Here is a 27,246-nt window from a genome sequence, read left to right on the forward strand (position 1 = left end):
TTGGGTCCAATTTATCCCGATACCCTTGTGAAAATACAAAACTGGGGGCTAAAAAAATCATTTTTGTGAAAAAAAAAAAGAATTTTTATTTTCACGGCTCTGCGTTATAAACTGTAGTGAAACACTTGGGGGTTCAAAGTTCTCACAACACATCTAGATAAGTTCCTTGGGGGGTCTAGTTTCCAATATGGGGTCACTTGTGGGGGGTTTGTACTGTTTGGGTACATCAGGGGCTTTGCAAATGCAACGTGACGCCTGCAGACCAATCCATTTAAGTCTGCATTCCAAATGGCGCTCCTTCCCTTCCGAGCTCTGTCATGCGCCCAAACAGTGGTTCCCCCCCACATATCGGGTATCAGCATACTCAGGAAAAATTGGACAACAAATTTTGGGGTCCAATTTATCCTGTTACCCTTGTGAAAATACAAAACTGGGGGCTAAAAAATCATTTTTGTGAAAAAAAAAAAGAATTTATTTTCACGGCTCTGCGTTATAAACTGTAGTGAAACACTTGGGGGTTCAAAGTTCTCACAACACATCTAGATAAGTTCCTTGGGGGGTCTAGTTTCCAATATGGGGTCACTTGTGGGGGGTTTGTACTGTTTGGGTACATCAGGGGCTCTGCAAATGCAACGTGACGCCTGCAGACCAATCCATTTAAGTCTGCATTCCAAATGGCGCTCCTTCCCTTCCGAGCTCTGTCATGCGCCCAAACAGTGGTTCCCCCCCACATATCGGGTATCAGCATACTCAGGACAAATTGGACAACAAATTTTGGGGTCCAATTTATCCTGTTACCCTTGTGAAAATACAAAACTGGGGGCTAAAAAATCATTTTTGTGAAAAAAAAAAAAGAATTTATTTTCACGGCTCTGCGTTATAAACTGTAGTGAAACACTTGGGGGTTCAAAGCTCTCAAAACACATCTAGATAAGTTCCTTAGGGGGTCTACTTTCCAAAATGGTGTCACTTGTGGGGGGGTTTAATGTTTAGGCACATCAGTGGCTCTCCAAACGCGACATGGCATCCCATCTTAATTCCAGTCAATTTTGCATTGAAAAGTAAAATAGCGCTCCTTCCCTTCCGAGCTCTGCTATGCGCCCAAACAGTGGTTTACCCCCACATATGGGGTATCGTCGTACTCAGGACAAATTGCACAACAACTTTTGTGCTCTAATTTCTTCTCTTACCCTTGGGGAAATAAAAAAATGGGGGCGAAAAGATCATTTTTGTGAAAAAATATGATTTTTTATTTTTACGGCTCTGCATTATAAACTTCTGTGAAGCACTTGTTGGGTCAAAGTGCTCACCACACATCTAGATAAGTTCCTTAGGGGGTCTACTTTCCAAAATGGTGTCACTTGTGGGGGGTTTCAATGTTTAGGCACATCAGGAGCTCTCCAAACGCAACATGACGTCCCATCTCAATTCCAGTCAATTTTGCATTGAAAAGTCAAATGGCGCTCCTTCCCTTCCGAGCTCTGCCCTGCGCCCAAACAATGGTTTACACCCACATATGGGGTATCAGCGTACTCAGGACAAATTGCACAACAATTTTTGGGGTCCAATTTTCTTCTCTTACCCTTGGGAAAATAAAAAATTGGGGGCGAAAAGATCATTTTTGTGAAAAAATATGATTTTTTATTTTTACGGCTCTGCATTATAAACTTCTGTGAAGCACTTGTTGGGTCAAAGTGCTCACCACACATCTAGATAAGTTCCTTAGGGGGTCTACTTTCCAAAATGGTGTCACTTGTGGGGGGTTTCAATGTTTAGGCACATCAGGGGCTCTCCAAATGCAACATGGCGTCCCATCTCAATTCCAGTCAATTTTGCATTGAAAAGTCAAATGGCGCTCCTTTCCTTCCGAGCTCTGCCATGCGCCCAAACAGTGGATTACCCCCACATATGGGGTATCAGCATACTCAGGACAAATTGTACAACAAATTTTGGGGTCTATTTTCTCCTGTTACCCTTGGTAAAATAAAACAAATTGGATCTGAAATAAATTTTGTGTGAAAAAAAGTTAAATGTTCATTTTTATTTAAACATTCCAAAAATTCCTGTGAAACACCTGAAGGGTTAATAAACTTCTTGAAAGTGGTTTTGAGTACCTTGAGGGGTGCAGTTTTTAGAATGGTGTCACACTTGGGTATTTTCTATCATATAGACCCCTCAAAATGACTTCAAATGAGATGTGGTCCCTAAAAAAAAATGGTGTTGTAAAAATGAGAAATTGCTGATCAACTTTTAACCCTTATAACTCCGTCACAAAAATAAATTTTGGTTCCAAAATTGTGCTGATGTAAAGTAGACATGTGGGAAATGTTACTTATTAAGTATTTTGCGTGACATATGTCTGTGATTTAAGGGCATAAAAATTAAAAGTTGGAAAATTGCGAAATTTTCAAAATTTTCGCCAAATATTCGTTTTTTTCACAAATAAACGCAACTTATATCGAAGAAATTTTACCACTATCATGAAGTACAATATGTCACGAGAAAACAATGTCAGAATCGCCAAGATCCGTTGAAGCGTTCCAGAGTTATAACCTCATAAAGGGACAGTGGTCAGAATTGTAAAAATTGGCCCGGTCATTAACGTGCAAACCACCCTTGGGGGTGAAGGGGTTAATATATTTATAGAGATTAATGAATATGCCAAAACCCAATTTGCTAGATTCTCTCAAATTTGTCAGGAAAATTTGTTTTCCATAGAGCTACTAGTAAAAACACTTTTTTAATGCCCTGAGGTCTGCCGCGATGCCAGAGAGTGATATTTCAGAGGTTAAAAAATAAAAAAATAGTATACACACCTCACTCCTTTCCTATTCAGGTACCTCTGCTCGCTGTCCAGTCCTCCGCTTACTCGCTTCCACCCTCCACCACCATTCTTCTCTTCTGTCTTTGTTCTTCATCACTCGTTGGCACCTCAAGTGTTCACAACTAGGCTTCATGCATCAACATGATGTGCGCTATTCTGCATTATCATGGCGTCACTGGAGGCTTAAGTTAAGACAGAAGAGAAGACCAAAGCCAGAGTGAGGAGCCGAGCAAGCAGAGGACCGTGTATGGTTGCCATCTTGACTTTTTATTTTTTCTAGACAGCTTATCAAAAATCAAGGAGAGACAATATTTTTTCTAGTCTCATTGGACAACCAAATTAAATCATTATGATTACAAGTGATACATGTCTACGGCCCATAAGTCTGATATGAACACATCAGCTGCATTCAATGTGAAATGTAAAATAATGATAATTCCAGTCAAAATAATCTGTATAAGTTTCTTCAGCTTCAAAAAAATCAAGTAACCCTTATTTTTATGGACTATACTGGAATGTCTGGATGGTTGACAACTCGGGGACGGTGCAGGGAGCTGGGTGCCAGGGCAGGAGTTGGGAAAGCTGAACATAATGGTTTTTATTTTTTCTCTTAAATCCTTCTGAGTTCTAAAAAGAAGAACGGAAGATGGGTGACAGAGAAGCAAATTGCAAAAATGTAAAACTTTAGCAAATCAGAATCTTTTTCAAATTCGAAGCGACTTCGATTCTCTCTTCTCTACACACTATTAGCAGTATTAACAATATATCATGTAAACATACAATAATAGTTATTTTGTTAATACCATGAACCTTACAAAATATCCCCCAACTATACACATTTTCTGAGTAGAGCATGCAAAGTGTTCTTGGTATTTCTACTAAGTAAATCAAGTCGTTCCATGAGTGCTGACTTGCAGGAGCAGCATCGCCCCTGATCCTGCTGTATAAATGCTGAGCCAGGAGTTTGTGCCGTACATAGAGATATTCAAGTAAAGTTCAAGCAGTAAAGATTGCACATTTATGGTTAGTGATTGTCTAGAGAACCTGCTTAGCCTAACAAAACATCATTTTAGACATTATAACTTGTTATTGGATGTTGTCTATTATAGTTAACAGGAACTTTCAAGCACCGTACAAGAACACAGCCGAAGTACGGTACATAAAAAACAGAGGAATTTTACAGGAGAGGCCTGGGGAATAAGTGTAGGAGATGCAGAGGTAGCAGCAGTCGCAGCCAGGCCCTGGTGCCTTATAAGACAAGCGAGCATTATAAATGGCACATGGTAGGTGGGGGCAGTGTTACAGAATTTGCATTAGGACCCAAGAGCATTAAGGTATACATCTGTTTTAGGCAAGGGATTAGTTATGAAGAAAAGCAGGAATTGCACATTACACTCTATATACTCCAAAACTTATATATGACTGTAAAAAAATGGAAGGGTTCAGAATGACTATTTCTTAAGGTCAGAAAAATAGTCTCATTATTATTATTATCATTATTATTTTGTTTTTAAATGTATTTAGCACTTTGGTCTAGAGGTCAGCAAATCTGCTGAAATTAGAATTTGGCAATTTGCTATATAAATTGAACAGGAATTCGATTTGCTTTAAATGTTTTAGATGGATAAATCAAATATGCTTTTTTATGCTCCATGGTCTCATCATACCCTTGAACATAATTCTAAAAAAAAATATTATACTCACCTTGTCAATCACCTATTTCCCCCGCTGTGCTTCTTCCACTTAGTCCTCTCTCCAACCCCGATTTCCTGTAGTCTTCATAACAAGCAACATCCTCTTCAGCATCTTCCTTCACTCAGTGCCGCGATTTCCTGAGTAGCCCTCATGTCACGATTTTGTGTTGTCCTGCTATGCTTTGTCCCAGGCTATGACTGTACCCTTTGTGATGACATGCATTGCCAGATACCTACTAAGTAAAGGAAGTGAAGGCACAGTGTGAAGAAGAAGAGGAAAAGGTTTTCGCCTGCCATAAAGACCATAACCATAAGAGATTGTAGCCAGAAGAAGCAAGTCGGGGACTGAGCGGAGAACTGGAGAGGCAGGACAGGTGAGTGACGACATGAGAGTACTATTTTTCTTATTTCTTCTTAATGCCTTTCCCTGCCTGCTATAGTCAAGAAAAATGTAGCTAGATTCAGACAAAGTTACTCACAAAAATCGGGCTAGCTGTAATTTTTTGGAAAATTTTAAGCAAATTTGATATACTTACAACTGATTTGCTCTCCTCTAGTACTAAGTGATTGCCAACTTAGAGCAATATTACAGATATACAGATATTCATAGTGGTAGGACTAGTTATAAATCTTTGGGTGATGATAGAGATATGTTCCAATGGTTGGAACACATTTTACTTGCTATCAATAATGGTCAACTCTATAATTATAACATTTATTTCAGAGGTGAAGATCCAGGGTGCATGATGTCTGCTTCTGTGGCACAGGTGTCTTTCAGTCCTTTAAAGGGGTTGTCCACTACTAGGACAACCCCTTCTTAAACTAATTGTTCGGCCTCGATAAAATAATAAAACCTATTCTCACCTTCCATGCCGGGTCCATTCCAGCAGTGTTGGCACTTGCGGTCCCGAGGTTGTGATGCGGTGGAATGACATGTGATGCCCAGTGCCCATCACTGTCCCCGCCTTCAGACAAACTGAACATGAAGAGGAAGTCTGGCTGCACCTGATCCCTGGATTCCTCTTCAAGATTGATTTGTCAGAAGGTGGAGACAATGAAGCCAGCAAAGATTGGGCATCGACGTCACATGTTACAACACCGCATTACAGCCCCGGGGAGAGCAGGTGCTGACACCGTGGGAATGGCACCAGCACGGGAGGTGAATGTATGCTTTTTTATATTATTGGGGCCGGACATTTAGTTTAAGAAGGGATTGTCCTAGTTGTGATAAACCTTTTTAAGGGTATATTATTACAAGGTCAATATTACATAGAGAATTTTCTGCTGTGCATTTGCATATGGAAAATACACTATGTATGAAATGTACCATAAATATTAAGATGCTGCAAAAATAAAAAAATAAATCTGAAATATAAACTGACTTATGTGGCAGATTTGAAATGCGCAATTTATGTCCACTTATGTTGCAAGATCACATAATGAATTCCACTCTTTGCAAAACATTTCTTTTTTGGGTTCTGCTTCAGTGATAACAAATCTGTACTGTACTAAAAGAGCACCTATCGCCAGACTGGTGCTGTCCTTTTCATTTAAAGGAGTTATCTACTACTTGGACAACCCTTTCATTCCCCATATTTGACCCTGTTAAAATAAAAAGGTTTATACTCTCCTCTAGGGTTGAGCGACTTTTACTTTTTCAGGATTGAGTTGGGTTTCGCGAAACCCGACTTTGTCAAAAGTCGGGTCGGGTGAAATCGGCCGATTATTTCGAAAAGTCGGGGATCCGACCGAAACCCGAAACCCAATGCAAGTCAATGGAGAATAAAAGTCGGCAGTGAGCGGAGAACAGGAAAACACCAACAGAGCCCATTTTAATGCCAAAAACATCAATTCTTGTTACTTAAGCTTGTCAATCTTAATTTACCTTATAATAATAGTTAGCCATTGAAAATTTTGGGGTCATTTGGCAACAGTTGTGGGGGGAGTGGGGCTGGCTCAAGTTTTTCGTGGGCCCAGGAAACGCGGACTACGGCACGGTGGTGGAGCAGGGAGAGGTAAGTATTTCAACTTTGCAAGTGCTGTGATCCTGAGCAAGCAGGGGGGGCACACTCGTTCGCATTGCCACTGGCACAGGGCCCCTCAAAGTACGGCGTTGTGATTGACGGCGGGGGCGACTCCCACCGGCAGAGACACTTTTGCGCACTATGAGGGGCCCTGTGCCAGGGATGTCGCCAATGAGTATGCCCCCCCACCTGTTGAAGGAACCTGCACTTTCATCTGCACCTTCCTCTTTGTCCCCATGTAAGGTGGTATAGTATGTGGGAAGGGGAACCTGAGTTTCAGCAGGGTCAGATTCAGGCTGTGTAGAGTGCAAGGGGAATGTAGTGGTCTGTGTCAATGTACCAGCAGACTCCTCTAGCAGTGGCTGGGCAATGGGCAGGAATGAGGAGGAAACACAGATATAGGCCCAAAATATAAAAAAGTAGGCTAAAAGCTGTTAAAAATTGGTAACAGGAGTAAACAGGCGGCATTGGTTTGTTCAGTGGAGGAGAACAACAATCAGTGGCAGACACCGTTAGTAGGCCCAACCAAACAAGTAGGCCAAATGCGGTTTCATATTCTAAATATAAGCCGAAAGCCTGAAGATTGAAGCTCAGCTTTGTGTAGTAGGGGAAAACAAGAGTGTTATGATCTGGTGGCCTAGGAGCGGCATGAGACGTACTCTGGAGAATGTGGTAACTGTACTGACCACAGACCCTGGACTTAACACGGCAACTAGAAGTAGCCGTGGGATGTACCTACCAATCCTAGACACCTCGACACAGCCGGAGGACTAATTAACCCTATAGATAGAAAAGGGAAAACTATCTTGCCTCAGAGGAAATTCCCAAAGGATAGGCAGCCCCCCACAAATATTGACTGTGAGAGGAGAGGAAAAAACATACACAGGCTGAAAACAGAATTTAGCAAAGGAGGCCAATCTAGCTAAAATAGGAAAGATAGGACAGAGAACTATGCGGTCAGTATTAAAATACTATGAAATGTCCACCACAGATAATACAAAAACTCCACATCTAACTAAAGACATGGAGGGTAAATCTGCCTCTCCAGAGATTCCAGCTTGACTGCATAAATCCTTACACAGATAAAACTGGACAAGAAAAAACATGCAATGCACTGAACAATGAGGCCCACAAAATGTGGGCAGAAAAACAAGCAGAACTTATCTTGTAGAAATGAACTGCAAGCAGGAGCGACCAGGAAGGGATGTGAATCCTCCAGAAACAATGAACAACTGGCACTCACTAAAGGGTGAAGCCAGACTAAATAGCTTCATCCGAAGTGGACGCACCTGATGACTGCTGTGAAGGACAAACAGCAGCACTACCACTTATAACTACCGGAGGGAGCCCAAGAGCAGAACCCACAACAGAATTCACAACAGTACCCCCTCTTGAAGAGGGGTCACCGAACCCTCACCAGAGCCCCCAGGACGATCAGGACGAGCCAAATGGAAGGCACGAACCAAATCGTCAGCATGAACATCGGAGGCAACAACCCAAGAATTATCCTCCTGGCCATAACCATTCCACTTGACAAGATACTGAAGCCTCCGTCTTGAAAAACGAGAATCCAAGATCTTCTCCACAACATACTCCAACTCCCCATCAATCAACACCGGGGCAGGAGGATCAACAGAGGGAACCACGGGCACCACATATTTCCACAACAAAGATCTATGAAAAACATTATGGATGGAAAAAGAGGCTGGAAGGGCCAAACGAAAAGACACTGGATTGATAATCTCAGAAATCCTATAAGGACCAATAAACCGAGGCTTGAACTTCGGGGAAGAAACCTTCATAGGAACATGACGAGAAGACAACCAGACCAAATCCCCAACCCGAAGCCGGGAACCCACACGCCTACGACGGTTGGCAAAACGCTGAGCCTCCTCCTGAGACAACACCAAATTGTCCACAACATGAGCCCATATTTGCTGCAACCTGTCAACCACAGAGTCCACCCCAGGACAATCAGAAGACTCAACCTGCCCTGAAAAAAAACGAGGATGAAACCTAGAATTACAAAAGAATGGTGAAACCAAGGTAGCAGAACTAGCCCGATTATTAAGGGCAAACTCGGCCAATGGCAAGAAAGCCACCCAATCATCCTGATCGGCAGACACAAAGCATCTCAAATAAGTTTCCAAAGTCTGGTTAGTTCGCTCGGTTTGGCCGTTTGTCTGAGGATGAAATGCGGAAGAAAAAGACAAATCAATGCCCAGCTTAGCACAAAAGGACCGCCAAAACCTAGAAACAAACTGGGAACCTCTATCGGACACAATATTCTCCGGAATGCCATGCAAACGAACCACATGCTGAAAAAACAACAGAACCAACTCAGAAGAGGAAGGCAATTTAGGCAAAGGTACCAAATGAACCATCTTAGAAAACCGGTCACAGACCACCCAGATAACCGACATCCTCTGGGAAACAAGAAGATCCGAAATAAAATCCATAGAAATATGCGTCCAAGGCCTCTCAGGGACCGGCAAAGGCAAAAGCAACCCACTGGCGCGGGAGCAGCAAGGTTTGGCCCGCGCACAAGTCCCACAGGACTGCACAAAAGAACGCACATCCCGTGACAAAGAAGGCCACCAAAAGGACGTACTAACCAAATCTCTGGTACCAAAAATGCCAGGATGGCCAGCCAACACAGAACAGTGAACCTCAGAAATCAATTTACTAGTCCATCTGTCAGGAACAAACAGTTTCCCCGCTGGACAGCGATCAGGTTTATCAGCCTGAAACTCCTGAAGAACCCGTCGCAAATCAGGGGAGATGGCAGAAAGAATAACCCCCTCCTTCAGAATACCAACCAGCTCAAGAACCCCAGGGGAATCAGGCAAAAAACTCCTAAAGAGGGCATCAGCCTTAACATTCTTAGAACCCGGAAGATACGAGACAACAAAATCAAAACAGGAGAAAAACAGGGACCATCGGGCCTGTCTAGGATTCAGCCGTTTGGCGGACTCGAGGTAAATCAGATTCTTATGATCGGTCAAGACCACAATACGGTGCTTGGCCCCCTCAAGCCAATGTCGCCACTCCTCAAATGCCCACTTCATAGCCAACAACTCACGATTGCCGACATCATTATTGCGTTCCGCAGGCGAAAACTTTCGAGAAAAGAAGGCACACGGTTTCATCAAGGAACCATCAGAATTCCTCTGAGACAAAACGGCCCCTGCCCCAATCTCAGAAGCGTCAACCTCAACCTGAAACAGAAGAGAAACATCCGGCTGACGCAACACAGGGGCAGAAGTAAATCGGCGCTTAAGCTCCTGAAAGGCAGAAACAGCCTCAGAGGACCAATTCGTTACATCAGCGCCCTTCCTCGTCAAATCGGTCAGGGGTTTAACCACACTGGAGAAGTTGGCAATGAAACGGCGATAAAAATAACAAAGCCCAAAAATTTCTGAAGGCTCTTCACGGATGTGGGCTGGATACAATCATGAATGGCCTGAACCTGAACCGGATCCATTTCTATAGATGATGGAGAAAAAATGAAGCCCAAAAAAGAAACCTTCTGTACCCCAAAGAGGCACTTAGACCCCTTCACAAACAAGGCATTATCACGAAGGACCTGAAATACCATCCTGACTTGTTTCACATGAGACTCCCAATCATCCGAAAAAATCAAAATATCATCCAAATATACAATCATGAATTTATCAAGATAATTCCAAAAAATATCATGCATGAAGGACTGAAACACAGATGGGGCATTAGAGAGTCCGAATGGCATCACAAGATATTCAAAATGGCCCTCGGGCATATTAAACGCAGTTTTCCATTCGTCACCCTGCTTAATACGAACAAGATTATATGCCCCTCGAAGGTCAATCTTAGTAAACCAACTAGCCCCCTTAATCCTGGCAAACAAATCAGAAAGCAAAGGCAAAGGGTATTGGAATTTGACCATGATCTTATTCAAGAGGCGATAATCAATACAGGGTCTCAAGGAGCCATCCTTCTTGGCAACAAAAAAAAACCCTGCTCCCAATGGAGAAGAAGATGGCCGAATATGCCCCTTCTCCAAAGACTCCTTAACATAACTCCGCATGGTGGCATGTTCAGGCACAGACAGGTTGAAAAGTCGGCCCTTAGGGAACTTACAGCCTGGAATCAAATCAATAGCACAATCACAGTCCCTATGCGGTGGAAGGGAACTGGACTTGGGCTCATCGAAAACATCCTGGAAATCTGACAGAAACTCAGGAATTTCAGAAGAGGGGGAGGAGGAAATTGACATCAGAGGAACGTCATCATGAACCCCCTGACAACCCCAACTAGTCACATACATAGATTTCCAATCCAACACCGGATTATGTACCTGTAACCATGGAAACCCCAGCACAATAGCATCATGCAAATTATGCAACACCAGGAAACGACAATCTTCCTGATGGGCTGGCGCCATGCACATGGTTAACTGTGTCCAAAACTGAGGTTTATTTTTAGCCAATGGTGTAGCATCAATGCCCCTCAAAGGGATAGGACTCCGCAAAGGCTGCAAGGGAAAACCACAACGTCTGGCAAATTCTAAGTCCATTAAATTTAAAGCGGCACCTGAATCCACAAATGCCATGACAGAAAATGACGATAATGAGCAGATCAGGGTCACAGATAACAGAAATTTAGGTTGTACAGTACTGATGGTAACGAAATTAGCGATTCTCTTGGCACGCTTAGGGCAATCAGAAATAACATGAGCAGAATCGCCGCAGTAAAAGCACAACCTATTCTGACGTCTGAATCCTTGGCATTCAGCTCTAGACACAATCCTATCACACTGCATTGGCTCAGGACTCCGCTCGGAAGACAACGCCATAGTGTGCATAACTCTGCGCTCGCGCAAGCGCCGATCAATCTGAATGGCCAGAGACATAGAATCACTCAGACCTACAGTCATGGGGAACCCCACCATAACATCTATAACAGATTCAGAAAGACCCTTTCTGAAAATTGCCGCCAAAGCATCCTCATTCCACTTAGTAAGCACAAACCATTTTCTAAATTTCTGGCAATATGATTCTGACGCTTCTTGACCCTGACACAGGGCCAACAAGGTTTTCTCAGCATGATCCACAGAATTAGGTTCATCATACAATAACCCAAGCACCTGAAAAAAGGTGTCTACATTAAGCAAGGCCGGATTCCCAGATTCCAGGGAAAATGCCCAATCCTGAGGGTCGCCACTCAACAGAGATATGACAATTTTTACCTGCTGGATGGGATCACCAGAGGAACGGGGCTTCAGAGCAAAAAACAGTTTACAGTTAGTTTTAAAGCTCAAAAATTTCGACCTGTCCCCAAAAAACAGATCGGGGGTAGGAATTCTAGGCTCTAAAACAGGAGTCTGCACGATATAATCAGAAATACCCTGTACTCTAGCAGCAAGTTGATCCACACGAGAAGCAAGTCCCTGAACATCCATGTCAGCGCCTAACTCCTGAGCCACCCAGAGATAAAGAGGAAAAAAAAAACACAACAGAGTACAGAAAAAAAAATGGCTCAGCACTTTCTTTCCCTTCTTTTGAGATGCGGTTAACTCATTGTAGGCCAGTTGTACTGTTATGATCTGGTGGCCTAGGAGCGGCATGAGACGTACTCTGGAGAATGTGGTAACTGTACTGACCGCAGACCCTGGACTTAACACCACAACCAGAAGTAGCCGTGGGATGTACCTACCAATCCTAGACACCTCGACACAGCCGGAGGACTAATTAACCCTATAGATAGAAAAGGGAAAACTATCTTGCCTCAGAGGAAATTCCCAAAGGATAGGCAGCCCCCCACAAATATTGACTGTGAGAGGAGAGGAAAAAACATACACAGGCTGAAAACAGAATTTAGCAAAGGAGGCCAATCTAGCTAAAATAGGAAAGATAGGACAGAGAACTATGCGGTCAGTATTAAAATACTATGAAATGTCCACCACAGATAATACAAAAACTCCACATCTAACTAAAGACATGGAGGGTAAATCTGCCTCTCCAGAGATTCCAGCTTGACTGCATAAATCCTTACACAGATAAAACTGGACAAGAAAAAACATGCAATGCACTGAACAATGAGGCCCACAAAATGTGGGCAGAAAAACAAGCAGAACTTATCTTGTAGAAATGAACTGCAAGCAGGAGCGACCAGGAAGGGATGTGAATCCTCCAGAAACAATGAACAACTGGCACTCACTAAAGGGTGAAGCCAGACTAAATAGCCCCGTCCGAAGTGGACGCACCTGATGACTGCTGTGAAGGACAAACAGCAGCACTACCACTTTTAACCACCGGAGGGAGCCCAAGAGCAGAACCCACAACAGAATTCACAACACAAGAGGCAGCAGCAGACAACATTACTAGGCCCAAACCAAGAACTAGGCCAAATATAGTTTCATATTGTTGTTACAGGCCGAAAGCCTGAAGCTTCAAGCTCAGCTTTGTTTAGCAGAGGAAAACAAGAGGTGGCAGCAGACAATGTTACTAGGCCCAACCCAACAAGTAGGCCAAATGCAGTTTAATATAAAAATTATTTAAACGAAAGCCTGAAGATTGAAGCACAAGAAAAATAAACCAGGAGAACACCAAGGAGCAGCAGACACCGTTAGTAGGCCCCAACCCAACAAGTAGGCCAAATGCAGTTTAATATTTGAAACGGGACAACAGATGAAGTTCAGCTTTGTTCAGTGAAGGAAAAAAAAGAAGCAGCGGCAGACACCGTTATTACGCCCAAATAATAAAGACAGTGGTAGTAGGCGCAAAGTATTAAATGGAGGCCAGGGCCCCTGTATATTTTAACTATTATCTATCATTTAATATAATTCATATTGGCAGTGCCATTTAAGGTTTTAACCACACAGACTACACAGTGGTGGAGCTGGGAGAGGTAGTATTGCAAGTGGTAGAGCACTGTTCAAGCTGGGGCGGGAACACTCCCTCGTGGGTGGCGGTACTGGCACAGGGCCCTTCATATTACGATGGTGTAATATGAGTTGTGGTTCAGTGTCTCCCCCCAAAAAATGAGGAAGTCTGGTGGAAGAGGCCATGGGCGGGGGTTGCCAGCTGGTACTGATGCTGCTGGTGGTGCTGCATCTCGTGGTAGTGGCAAAAGCACAGTAGCACCTAAGGCTGGAGGTGTTCAGCCTGCGTCATCGTCTGGCTACACAAGGCCTCGAAGGCTCCCTGACCTGGGAGTAGGAAAACAGCTTTTAAAGCCGGAGAAGCAGGAAAAAGTGTTGTATTTCCTTGCTGACTCACCCTCTAGCTCTTTCGCCTCCTCTTCCCAAAGTTCTAAATGTAAGAGCAGCCAGTCAGTGGATGCTCCCGGTCAGGAAAAAGATGTTTCCTTGTGTCCTTCTGCCAAACCAAAAGTGAAGGATGCATCAGGCGACACTACAGGTTACTCCATGGTGCTCTTTACACATACCGTGCCTGGGTTAGAAAGGGAAATTGTACACTGCCAATTACAAGAAGAATCGGACATGGAGTGCACTGATGCACAGCCACAGCTAGATTGTGATGCTGTTCCATTGACTCTGATCACTACATTGCCCTCGCAGTTTATTGAGCCAGAATGTGACCCTGATGAGACTATGGTGCCCTGTCCTGAATGCTATAGCACCTTACACGGTGACACTGAGGAAGGTGCACATGACATTGAGGAGGAGGTGATAGATGACCCAGTTGTTGACCCAGATTGGCAGCCATTGGGGGAAGAGGGTGCCGCTGCCACTAGCTCAGAAGTGGAGGAGGATGATCCGCAGCAGCCATCTACATTGCAACAGCTGTCATATGGCAGGCCCGTATCAGGCCAAAAATGTTTGCGAAAAACAAAAACAGTTATAAGAGAGCGTGGCCATTCGGTGAAAGTAGCACAGCGCACAATGCCTGAAAAGGTTTTCGATAGTAGGAAGAGTGTAGTGTAGCAATTTTTTAACCAAGATCAGAATGATCAGTCAAAAGTTATCTGTAAGAAATGCTCAAAGACCTTTATCAGAGAGAAGAATCTTCAAAATTTAAATACAACGTGCATGCTTAGACATTTAACCAGAATGCACTTGCAAGCCTGGACTAAGTACCAAACGTCCCATACCGTTGGTGCACCTGCCCGGAATGCAGGTAGTCAGCAATGCTACATTGCTTCCCTCACTGTAAGCCCACCGGTTAGGACACCACCAGCAGCAAATGTGGAGGTATCGTCGTAAGGCCAAAGCAGTCAGGGAATCACAAGGTTATTGGTAGGAAAGACTGTATGTAGGCCAACAACAAGAATACCATAACAAACTCTCTCTCAATCCGCCATGTCCACCACCACCGCTAGTTCCACCATATGCAGCTCTCCAGTCCAGCTCACCCTACAAGAGACTTAGGAAAAGAAAGTACTCATCCTCTCATCCGTGTACACAGGATTTGAACGCCCACATTGCTATACTAATCTCATTACAGATGATGCCCTACCATTTGTTTGAAAGCGAAGCTTTCAAAGACCTGATGGCCCATGCAGTACCACGCTATGACCTACCCAGTCACCACTTCTTTGCGAGAAAAGCCATCCCAGCCCTCCACCAGCATGTCAAAGACCGCATTGTCCATGCCTTGAGGCAATCAGTCAGTGGAAAGGTGCACCTCACAACAGATGCATGGACCAGTAGGCATGGCCGGGGACGTTACGTGTCCATCACGGTGCACTGGGTTAATGTGTAGTATGCAGGGTCCACAGGGGGCAGCCATGGTGGGACAGTTCAGCCTATCCCACAGTCTAAGGAAACAGTTGACATAAGGCGTTCACCACTCCTCCTCCTCCTCCAGAAGCGAAAGCTCATGCACAGAGCGCAGTCGCCCTACCAATCCATCTGCAGCTGCCAGTGTTGCACACGGGGTGTCCCATTATCGAACAGCTAGTGGTAATCGTCAGCAGGCTGTGTTTCAAATGAAGTGTTTGGGCGACAACAGACACACCGCGGAAGTACTGGTGGAGTACTTGCAGCAACAAACTCAGTCATCGCTGGGCAGTGTACATCTTGAGGCAGGCAAGGTATTCAGTGTTAACGGAAGGAATTTTATGGCTGCCATAGCCCTTTCAGAACTGAAACACATACCTTGCCTGGCTCACACCTTTAACCTGGTGGTGCAGGGCTTCCTCAAAAATTATCCAAAGTTACCAGCCCTGCTCCTGAAGGTGCGAAGACTTTGCTCGCACATCCGCCAGATGCCCATACACTCCAGCCGTATGCTGAACGATCGCTGAATCTTCCCCAGCACCGCCTAATATTCGACGTTGCAACAAGGTGGAACTCCACACTGCACATGATTCAGAGGCTGTGCGAACAGAGGCGTGCTATAATTAATTTGTGGGAGGATACATGGGCAGGCACTTGGATGGCAGACATGGAGTTGTCTGGTGTGCAGTGGTCGACGCCATCATAAGCATTAACATCCCACTTATGCGTCTGCTGATGCAAAGTTTGACGCACATTAAGGAGCAGGCGTCTGCAGCCGAGGAGGAGGGAAGCCTTGATCACAGTCAGCCATTGTCTGCTCAGGGAACTGTCCAGGACGAATTGGTGGACGAAGAGGATGGAGGAGGATGATGGGGATGAATATGTATGGGAGGAGGATGATTCTCAGGTGGCAATAGAAACTGGTGGCATTGCAAGGTCCTGTACAGGTTTATTGCGGGACACTTGTGATGTTGATTTGCAAGAAAGTGGTCCTCATCCCAGCAGAAACAGTTAATTGACACCTGGAACATTGGCCCACATGGCTGAGTATGCCTTGCGTATCCTGAAATGGGACCCCTGCATTGTTAAAATGATGACCGATGACGACAACTGGTTGGCCTGCCTCCTGGATACAAGATTTAAAGGAAAACTGCAAAATATCATGCCACATGAGAACCTAGGTCAAATATTGGCTACCAAACAAGCAACTCTTGTAGACCGTTTGGTTCAGGCATTCCCAGCACACAGCAGCGGTGATGGTTCTCACACGAGCTGCAGGGGGCAACATGGCAGAGGTGTTAGAGGTGCACAAATCAGAAGTGGCGTTGGACACAGGGGTTTTATGACCAGGTTGTGGAGTGATTTCGCAAAGACCACAGACACGACTGGTACTGTTGCATCAATTCAAAGTGACAGGAGACAACTTTTGTCCAGTATGGTTACGAACTATTTTTCCTCCCTTATCGATGTTCTCCCTCACACGTCATTCCCCTTTGATTACTGGGCATCTAAAATAGATACCTGGCCTGAATTGGCAGAATATGCATTACAGGAGCTCGCTTGCCCAGCTGCTAGTGTGCTATCAGAAAGAGTATTCAGTGCTGCTGGTTCAATACTGACCGAAAAAAGGACTCGTCTGGCTACCCAAAATGTTGATGATCTAACCTTCATTAAAATGAACCAATCATGGATTTCTAATTATTTTGCCCCACCTTCCCCTGCTGACACGTAGCTTTCCTGTAAAAAGATCTTGCTTTTGGACTCCTCTTACTGACTGCTCCAATTCCTCCATTTGCAGCTGCTGAATGTCCACCATAGGCCATTTTTACACCTCACTAAATGGGCTGACTCCCCCCACGGGGCCGTGGTCACCACTTGGCGCAAGCACCCGTGTGAATGCCGTTTGCCTGGACAGGTGGGTGTGCCCGCTTTGGCAGAGGTGCTAGAGGTGCAGAAATCCGAAGTGGCGTTGGACGGAGAGGTTTTATGACAAGGTTGTGGAATGATTTTGCAATGACCGCTGACACGACAGTGACAGCTGCATCGATTCAAAGTGACAGGAGACAGCATTTGTCCAGTATGGTTACAAACTACTTTTCCACCCTTATCGATGTTCTCCCTCACAGGTCATTCCCCTTTGATTACTGGGCATCTAAACTAGACACCTGGCCTGAATTGCCAGAATATGGATTACAGGACCTCGATTGCCCTGCTGTCAGTGTGCTTTCAGAAAGAGTGTTCAGCGCTGCTGGTTCAATACTGACCGAAAAAAGGACACGTCTGGCTACCAAAAATGTTGATTAGCTAACCTTCATTTAAATTAACCAATCATGGATTTCACATTCTTTTGCCCCACCTTCCCCTGCTGACACGTAGCTTGCCTGAAAGATGACTTGCTTTTGGGGGGAGACACAGAACCCCAAATCTGGCCCTGTGGTATAACACAACACTATGAACGTGGCAGAAAGTGGCTGCCTGATATACGACGCACTAGCAGTACAGCTGAATATACACTGTGTGAGAATTTGAATCTCCATTTTTTGGGGGGAGACACTGAACCCTAACTCTGGCCCTGTGGTATAACACAACACTATGAACGTGGCAGAAAGTGGCTGCCTGATATACGACGCACTAGCAGTACAGCTGAATATACACTGTGTGAGAATTTGAACCTCCATTTTTTGGGGGGAGACACTGAACCCTAACTCTGGCCCAGTGGTATAACACAACACTATGAACGTGGCAGAAAGTGGCTGCCTGATATATGACGCACTAGCAGTACAGCTGAATATACACTGTGTGAGAATTTGAATCTCCATTTTTTGGGGGGAGACACTGAACCCTAACTCTGGCCCTGTGGTATAACACAACACTATGAACGTGGCAGAAAGTGGCTGGAATTATTATAAAGAAAAAATAAAGGTACTGCAATAACACGCTCCCTAGTCCCTACAATGATCTCAGGACAAGTATGGCCGCAATAAAAAGGACTTCAGAACAAAAAAGTGTGGACAAATAAACAAGACAGGTAACTGTGCAGAAAGGAGCAACAGGATTTTTGCTTTCAAAAAAGCAGTTGGTTTGCACAGCACCGTGCACACAGCTATGCAGCTGATGCACTAAAATACGACCTCCACTGTCCCTGGACAAAAAGGTGGTGTTGGACAGTGGAAATCGCTACAGCACAAGCGGTTTGGGGGTTAATCTTCCCTCCCTAACTATATCCCTATGTTAAGATCGGCAGAAGTAAGATGGCGGTCTGCGTGCACGCCCCTTTATAGCCCCTGTGACGCCGCAGAAAGCAAGCCAATCACTGTCATGCCCTTCTCTAAGATGGTGGGGACCGAGACCTGTGTCATCACGCTGCCCACACTCTGCGTCCTCCTTCATTGGATGAAAAACGGCGGTAACAGCGTCATACGAAACGCGACTTTGGCGCTCTGATCGCCGACCGCGTGGCCGATCCCACACTAGGATCGGTTCAGGTTTCATGAAAACCGACTTTGCCTAAAAGTCGGCGATTAATGAAAATGACCGATCCATTTCGCTCAACTCTACTCTCCTCCCATGCAGACGCTGTTCCAGCAGTGTTGGCACTCAAATTCCTGAGGCTCATGTGAGGTTGTTTTAACACGTGAGTCCTGTGCCCAATTGGTGCTGGCGTCACTGTCCTCAGCTTGAGATGTATAAGGAGGTGAGTGGCAGCTGGGACAGAGACGCTATCGCCTATTGGACACAGGGCTCACAAGTCATAACAAGTTCACTTGATCCCCGAAAACTCAAGTGCTGACACTGCTGGAACGGCACTGACATGGGAGGTGAGTATACATGTTTTTATTTTAACAGGGCCAAACATGAGGAATGAGAAGGGGTTGTCCTAGTAGTGGACAAAATGTTTAAGAAAAGAGTAGGGAGCCTAAAACTTGTGCATTTTCTAAATTATACCTATCACAATTGAATTGCAGCTACAGATGCAAATTCAAATTTGCCAAATCACTCTAATTATGCTGGGAAATTTAATTTTCTGCAAATAGTTTATCATCTAATTTAATGTTCCTTTTATGCTCTGGGGTCTGAACAGACCTCAGGGATAGAGCTGGGCGAACTCGAACAGTAAAGTTCGACATCCATACCGAACACCTACTATTCGGGCACGGATATAAACAGGGACTTCAGCAGGAAATCCGTGTTACTTTTCAGGTCTGGACCCCCAAACACTGGGTGTTTATTGCACTGCCGTAGGCATGACAGCGCAGCAAACACCACTTCTGATTTGTGGTAAAATCATCACTGCCAGTCAGACAGCCGTGGTCCCCACACTGTCAAATGATAGCATGAGCCAGCAGCTATAATCGGAGGTATAAAGTTTACCTCCGATCATTGCTGTCATCTGATGGGTCTAATGCTTCCATTGCCGATGTATGCTGCCAATAATAACTGTGAAACCAGAAGCGTCTGATGGGAGTATTCATCAGACGGCTCCTGCGTTGTAAATAAATAACTACAAAAAAGCGACTTGGGTTCCCTTGTATTTTTGATAACCAGTCAGGCAAATCTCACAGCTGGGAGCTGCAACCCTCAGCTGTAAGCTTCAACAAGGCTGGTTATCAAGAATAGAGGAGTTCCCCCACCATATTTTTTAATTATTTAAAAAAATAATGTAAAAAAATGGCATGGGGTCCCTCCCATTTTTTTACAACCAGTTGGGCTAAAGCAGCTGAGGGCTGATATTGAACTGTGATGAATTTGAACTTCAGTGAACTCGCTTCTGCACCATGAGACTTTCTCACACTGAGGTCACCGCAGTCCATTACGGCTGGGAATGCAGCCTCAATGACCAGTAGTAACCTTGATGATGTCACCACTAGTCACTGATGCTGCGCTCGCAGCAGCTCATTCATCAGTTGTTTTCAGCCTGGACAGTCATATCTTGGCACTGTCCAGGTTGAAAGCTATTTATCCCCCAGACATGGATTATGGCGTGGGACAGAACGACAGACAGGTGAGGGATATTGTTGTTTTTTTGTTTTTTTATTACAGGAGACGAGGGATTCAGTGGAATTAGGCATTCGATGAGTATAACTGAGTGTGTTATTTTAAATAAAAATGAAAAAGTGTGTTTTGTATTATTTCAAATAAAATACTTCATTCTTGCTGCATTTTTATTTACCATTTAACTATAGGATTAGTAATGGAGAGGTGTCTTATAGATGGTATATTGGTAGATGGTAGATTGTAAGCTCTCACGAGCAGGGTCTTCTTATTGTGCTTTAATTATTGTATTGTTAACGTTGTTACTTATGACTGTTGTGTTTGAAACTGTTAAACTGTAAAGCGCTGTGGAATATGTTGGCGCTATTTAAATAAAGATTATTATTATTATTATGTCGTGACGTCATGACATATGCCGCGACCTTATGTTGCACACTCTAGGCTGGAACCTCTGACTTTGACTAGAGCCGCTACAAAACTGTGCATGCTAAGGATTGCTCCAAGCCTAGTCACGGCTGGAAGTCCAGGGTTTTTGTGAGGATGGAACATGCAGTAGCCTTAACCCCTTCCTGACATCCGACGTACTATCCCGTCGAGGTGGGGTGGCCCGTATGACCGCCGACGGGATAGTACGTCATAGCCGATCGGCCGCGCTCACGGGGGGAGCGCGGCCGATCGCGGCCGGGTGTCGGCTGCATATCGCAGCTGACATCCGGCACTATGTGCCAGGAGCGGTCACGGACCGCCCCCGGCACATTAACCCCCGGCACACCGCGATCAAACATGATCGCGATGTGCCGGCGATGCAGGGAAGCATCGCGCAGGGAGAGGGCTCCCTGCGGGCTTCCCTGAGCCCCCCGCAGCAACGCGATGTGATCGCGTTGCTGCGAGGGTCTTACCTCCCTCCCTGCCTGCTCCAGACCCGGATCCAAGATGGCCGCGGATCCGGGTCCTGCAGGGAGGGAGGTGGCTTCACAGACGCCTGCTCAGAGCAGGCACTGTGAAGCAGCCTGAACTTCTCGCAGATCGGTGATCTGTCAGAGTGCTATGCAAACTGACAGATCACCGATCTGTATTGTCCCCCCCTGGGGCAAAGTAAAAAAGTAAAAAAAAAATTTCCAAATGTGTAAAAAAAAATAAAAAAAAAATATTCCAAAATAATGAAAAAAAAATATATATATTATTCCCATAAATACATTTCTTTATCTAAATTAAAAAAAAAACAATAAAAGTACACATATTTAGTATCACCACGTCCGTAATGACCCAACCTATAAAACTGCCACACTAGTTAACCCCTTCAGTAAACACCGTAAGAAAAAAAAAAAAAAAACGAGGCAAAAAACAACAATTTATTACCATACCGCCGAACAAAAAGTGGAATAACACGCGATCAAAAAGACTGATATAAATATCCATGGTACCGCTGAAAACGTCATCTTGTCCCGCAAAAAACAAGCCGCCATACAGCATCATCAGCAAAAAAATAAAAAAGTTATAGTCCTGAGAATAAAGCGATACCAAAATAATTATTTTTTCTATAAAATAGTTTTTATCGTATAAAAGCGCCAAAACATAAAAAAAATGATATAAATGAGATATCGCTGTAATCGTACTGACCCGACGAATAAAACTGCTTTATCAATTTTACCAAACCCGGAACGGTATAAACGCCTCTCCCAAAAGAAATTCATGAATAGCAGGTTTTTGGTCATTCTTCCTCACAAAAATCGGAATAAAAAGCGATCAAAAACGGTCACGTGTCCAAAAATGTTACCAATAAAAACGTCAACTCGTCCCGCAAAAAACAAGACCTCACATGACTCTGTGGAGCAAATGTGGAAAAATTATAGGTCTCAAAATGTGGAGACGCAAAAACTTTTTTGCTATAAAAAGCGTCGCTGGTTTCACACTTCCGTTTTTGTCTGCAGCATTTTTTGCACAAAAAAAGCATGCGTTTTTTCCCTATATTTAACATTGAAAACGCATGCGGTTTTTTGTACGCGTTTGGTCGCGTTTTCAAACGCATGCGGTTTTTTTCTGCATGCGTTCATTTTCAGAAATACAACCTGCAGTATTTTCTTGCGTTTTTAAGCACATGCGTTTGCGTTAAAAACGCATGCATTTTTATCGAAAAAAAACAGAAAACACACTGAAAAGCCACCCACCACCATCAAGGTGATAAAGGGATCCAAACCCTAACCCTAACTCTACCCCTAACCTCACCCCTAACCGTTTAATGAACATTTTCTGACAGTCATAGTGCCACGTATTTCAGTGCCACGTATTTCAGTGCCACGTATTTCAGTGCCACGTATTTCAGTGCCATGTATTTCAGTGCCATGTATCACGTATTTCAGTGCCACGTGTTTCAGTGCCACGTATTTCAGTGCCACCTATCACGTATTTCAGTGCCACATATTTTAGTACCACGTATTTCAGTTGCACGTATTTCAGTGCCACGTATTTCAGTGCCACGTATCACGTATTTCAGTGCCACGTGTTTCAGTGCCACGTATTTAAGTGCCACGTATCACATATTTCAGTGCCACGTATTTAAGTGCCACGTATTTAAGTGCCACATATCACATATTTCAGTGCCACTTATTTAAGTGCCACGTATTTCAGTGCCACGTATTTCAGTGCCACGTATTTCAGTGCCACGTATTTCAGTGCCACGTGTTTCAGTGCCACGTATTTAAGTGCCACGTATCACGTATTTCAGTGCCACGTATTTCAGTGCCACGTATTTCAGTGCCACGTATTTCAGTGCCACGTATTTCAGTGCCACGTATTTCAGTCACGTTTAGGGTTAGGGTTAGGGTTAGGGTTAGGGCTAGGGTTGGAGGTAAAGTTAGGGTTGGGGCTAAAGTTAGGGTTGGGGCTAAAGTTAGGGTTAGGGTTTGGATTACATTTACGTTTGGATTAGGGTTGGGATTAGAATTATGGGTGTGTCAGGGCTAGGGGTGTGGTTAGGGTTACCGTTGGGATTAGGGTTAGGGGTGTGTTTGGGTTAGGGTTTCAGGTAGAATTGGGGGGTTTCCACTGTCCAGGCACATCAGGGGCTCTCCAAGCGCGACATGGCGTCCAATCTCAATTCCAGCCAATTCTGCGTTGAAAAAGTAAAACAGTGCTCCTTCCCTTCCGAGCTCTCCCGTGCGCCCAAAAAGGGGTTTACCCCAACATATGTGTTATCAGCGTACTCGGGACAAATTGAACAACAACTTCTGGGGTCCAAGTTCTCTTGTTATCCTTAGGAAAATAAAAATTTGGGGGGCTAAAAATCATTTTTTTGGGAAAAAAAAGATGTTTTATTTTCACGGCTCTGCATTATAAACTGTAGTGAAACACTTGGGGGTTCAAAGTTCTCAAAACACATCTAGATAAGTTCCTTGGGAGGTCTAGTTTCCAATATGGGGTCACTTGTGGGGGGTTTGTACTGTTTGGGTACATCAGGGGCTCTGCAAATGCAACGTGACGGCTGCTGACCAATCCATTTAAGTCTGCATTCCAAATGGCGCTCCTTCCCTTCCGAGCTCTGTCATGCGCCCAAACAGTGGTTCCCCCCCACATATGGGGTATCAGCGTACTCAGGACAAATTGGACAACAACTTTTGGGGTCTAATTTATCCTGTTACCCTTGTGAAAATACAAAACTGGGGGCTAAAAAATCATTTTTGTGAAAAAAAAAAAAAAGAATTTTTATTTTCACGGCTTTGCGCTATAAACTTTAGTGAAACACTTGGGGGTTCAAAGTTCTCAAAACACATCTAGATAAGTTCCTTGGGAGGTCTAGTTTCCAATATGGGGTCACTTGTGGGGGGTTTGTACTGTTTGGGTACATCAGGGGCTCTGCAAATGCAACGTGACGGCTGCTGACCAATCCATTTAAGTCTGCATTCCAAATGGCGCTCCTTCCCTTCCGAGCTCTGTCATGCGCCCAAACAGTGGTTCCCCCCCACATATGGGGTATCAGCGTACTCAGGACAAATTGGAAAACAAATTTTGGGGTCCAATTTATTCTGTTACCCTTGTAAAAATACAAAGCTGGGGGCTAAAAAATCATTTTTGAGAAAAAAAAAAAAATTATTTTCACGGCTCTGCGTTATAATCTGTAGTGAAACACTTGGGGGTTCAAAGCTCTCAAAACACATCTAGATAAGTTCCTTAGGGGGTCTACTTTCCAAAATGGTGTCACTTGTAGGGAGTTTCAATGTTTAGGCACATCAGGGGCTCTCCAAACGCAACATGGCGTCCCATCTCAATTCCAGTCAATTTTGCATTGAAAAGTCAAATGGCGCTCCTTCCCTTCCAAGCTCTGCCATGCGCCCAAACAATGGTTTACACCCACATATGGGGTATCAGCGTACTCAGGACAAATTGCACAACATTTTTTGGGGTCCAATTTCTTCTCTTACCCTTGGGAAAATAAAAAATTGGGGGCAAAAAGATCATTTTTGTGAAAAAATATGATTTTTTATTTTTACGGCTCTGCATTATAAACTTCTGTGAAGCACTTGGTGGGTCAAAGTGCTCACCACACATCTAGATAAGTTCCTTAGGGGGTCTACTTTCCAAAATGGTGTCACTTGTAGGGAGTTTCAATGTTTAGGCACATCAGGGGCTCTCCAAACGCAACATGGCGTCCCATCTCAATTCCAGTCAATTTTGCATTGAAAAGTCAAATGGCGCTCCTTCCCTTCCAAGCTCTGCCATGCGCCCAAACAATGGTTTACACCCACACATGGGGTATCAGCGTACTCAGGACAAATTGCACAACATTTTTTGGGGTCCAATTTCTTCTCTTACCCTTGGGAAAATAAAAAATTGGGGGCAAAAAGATCATTTTTGTGAAAAAATATGATTTTTTATTTTTACGGCTCTGCATTATAAACTTCTGTGAAGCACTTGGTGGGTCAAAGTGCTCACCACACATCTAGATAAGTTCCTTAGGGGGTCTACTTTCCAAAATGGTGTCACTTGTAGGGAGTTTCAATGTTTAGGCACATCAGGGGCTCTCCAAACGCAACATGGCGTCCCATCTCAATTCCAGTCAATTTTGCATTGAAAAGTCAAATGGCGCTCCTTCCCTTCCAAGCTCTGCCATGCGCCCAAACAATGGTTTACACCCACATATGGGGTATCAGCGTACTCAGGACAAATTGCACAACATTTTTTGGGGTCCAATTTCTTCTCTTACCCTTGGGAAAATAAAAAATTGGGGGCGAAAAGATCATTTTTGTGAAAAAATATGATTTTTTATTTTTACGGCTCTGCATTATAAACTTCTGTGAAGCACTTGGTGGGTCAAAGTGCTCACCACACATCTAGATAAGTTCCTTAGGGGGTCTACTTTCCAAAATGGTGTCACTTGTAGGGAGTTTCAATGTTTAGGCACATCAGGGGCTCTCCAAACGCAACATGGCGTCCCATCTCAATTCCAGTCAATTTTGCATTGAAAAGTCAAATGGCGCTCCTTCCCTTCCAAGCTCTGCCATGCGCCTAAACAATGGTTTACACCCACATATGGGGTATCATCGTACTCAGGACAAATTGTACAACAACTTTGGGGGTCCATTTTCTCCTGTTACCCTTGGTAAAATAAAACAAATTGGAGCTGAAATAAATTTTGTGTGAAAAAAAGTTAAATGTTCACTTTTATTTAAACATTCCAAAAATTCCTGTGAAACACCTGAAGGGTTAATAAACTTCTTGAATGTGGTTTTGAGCACCTTGAGGGGTGCAGTTTTTAGAATGGTGTCACACTTGAGTATTTTCTATCATATAGACCCCTCAAAATGACTTCAAATGAGATGTGGTCCCTAAAAAAAAATGGTGTTGTAAAAATGAGAAATTGCTGGTCAACTTTTAACCCTTATAACTCCGTCACAAAAAAAAATTTTGGTTCCAAAATTGTACTGATGTAAAGTAGACATGTGGGAAATGTTACTTATTAAGTATTTTGCGTGACATATGTCTGTGATTTAAGGGCACAAAAATTCAAAGTTGGAAAATTGCAAAATTTTCAACATTTTCGCCAAATTTCCATTTTTTTCACAAATAAACGCAAGTTATATCGAATAAATTTTACCTTTAACATGAAGTACAATATGTCACGAGAAAACAATGTCAGAATCGCCAAGATCCGTCAAAGCGTTCCAGAGTTATAGCCTCATAAAGGACAGTGGTCAGAATTGTAAAAATTGGCCCGGTCATTAACGTGCAAACCACCCTTGGGGGTGAAGGGGTTAATGACGAATATGTAAAACTGAGCAGCGGAAGTGACCGGTAGAGATGAGCGACAAAGTGAGCATTAACTTTTTTTTAACTTTTTTTTCAGCCCTTCAGGGTTCTGTTGAATTCACGTTGAGTGAATTACAAAAATTTCTACATTGGGAAAAATATGGATTTTTGTAAAATTTGAGTTGAATTCAATTCCACTCAAATAAATTTGCCCATCTCTAACTGCTGTATAAGCTGTATTGTAAATCACGAGCTCATTCACTGGGCTTCTCAGGAGGGCCAAGATGGCAGCCAGCAAGGCCTTCAGCAGTACCTTATGCACTGACAGCTGTTCTAGTAAGTGCTACTGTGAGACATTGACAGCAACATCAAAGTGGGTTAATGGCAGTGATTAGAGAAAACTCTGGTTACTACTGTTAGAGACATAGGTGGTGTCCGTCAAGCCTGGAGAGGGCTCAGCTCCTGAGCCCCCTCTACACATATGGACCCTAGTGAGGATTTAAACGCATGTCCATTTTCAATAAGGGGTGTAAGATGTTACAATGTTATCAACCCCCCATGCAACATTTTGATAAATTTGTGGCAAATATTGTTTACAGCAAAACTGTTAAAAAAAACCTGCATGCTGACAGTGTGTTGAGAAATCCTTTCCACGTGCTCTTGCTTCAGCAGATATTAGCTAGGTCTGATCCATTTTCTTCATCAAAAGAAAGAGCTATATGATATGAAAATGTGTGTAATCATTGC

This window comes from Ranitomeya variabilis, chromosome 2 (genome assembly GCF_051348905.1).
Source record: "Ranitomeya variabilis isolate aRanVar5 chromosome 2, aRanVar5.hap1, whole genome shotgun sequence".
Lineage (NCBI taxonomy): Eukaryota > Metazoa > Chordata > Amphibia > Anura > Dendrobatidae > Ranitomeya > Ranitomeya variabilis.